The sequence below is a fragment of the Mandrillus leucophaeus genome, unplaced genomic scaffold (assembly GCF_000951045.1).
Source record: "Mandrillus leucophaeus isolate KB7577 unplaced genomic scaffold, Mleu.le_1.0 Scaffold493, whole genome shotgun sequence".
In the NCBI taxonomy this organism is placed as follows: Eukaryota; Metazoa; Chordata; class Mammalia; order Primates; family Cercopithecidae; genus Mandrillus; species Mandrillus leucophaeus.
Window position 1 is genome coordinate 1,410,683 of NW_012105287.1, and position 1,010 is coordinate 1,411,692.

A 1,010-nucleotide genomic window follows, 5' to 3' on the forward strand; every position below is an offset into this window, starting at 1 on the left:
ACTTCTTTGCTTCTGTTTTTGTCTTTAAAACTAAAAATCTTGTGTTTTTGCTGTCACACAAATACTGCAAATTCAGTGTCTACAACTGAACTCTTACTTCCTTCTTCCCTGCCAATTACTTGCTCACACACCTAGTGCCCTCCCCTTCTCATCTGGTTATTTTTCCTATTTATTTATTTTATTTTTATTTTATTTTATTTTTTGGGGGATGGAGTCTCGCTCTGTCACCCAGGCTGGAGTGCAGTGGCGCGATCTCGGCTCACTGCAACCTCCATCTCCTGGGTTCAAGTGATTCTCCTGCCTCAACCTCCCATGTAGCTGGGATTACAGGCATGCACCACCATCCCTGGCTAATTTTTGTATTTTTAGTAGAGAAGGGGTTTCACCATGTTGGTCAGGCTGGTCTCGAACTCCTGACCTCGTGGTCTGCCTGCCTTGGCCTCCCAAAATGCTGGGATTACAGATGTGAGCCACCACTCCCAGCCTATTTTTATTTTTATTTTAGAGACAGTCTTGCTATGTTGCCCAGGATGGAATGCAGTGGCAAGATCATAGCTCTCTGCAGCCCCAGTCTGTTATTCTTCAGATATTATCTCTGTTAGTTATTGGCTTCTAGTCACCCAAGTTAGAAACCTGTGAGGCATCTTTTGTTCTTCCCTTTCCCTTACTATTTAGTTTTAATTGCTAAATCTTGTTGATACTACATCAGGTATGATTTTGAAAACCTTTTTGATTTTCTTTTTTCTTTTTTTTTTTTTTGAGACGGAATCTTGCTCTGTAGCCCAGGCTGGAGTGCAGTGGCGTGATCTCGGCTCACTGCAAGCTCCGCCTCCCGGGTTCACGCCATTCTCCTGCCCCAGCCTCTCGAATAGCTGGGACTACAGGCGCCTGCCACCTCGCCTGGCTCATTTTTTATATTTTTAGTAGAGACGGGGTTTCACCGTGTTAGCCAGGATGGTCTCGATCTCCTGACCTCGTGATCCGCCCGCCTTGGCCTCCCAAAGTGCTGG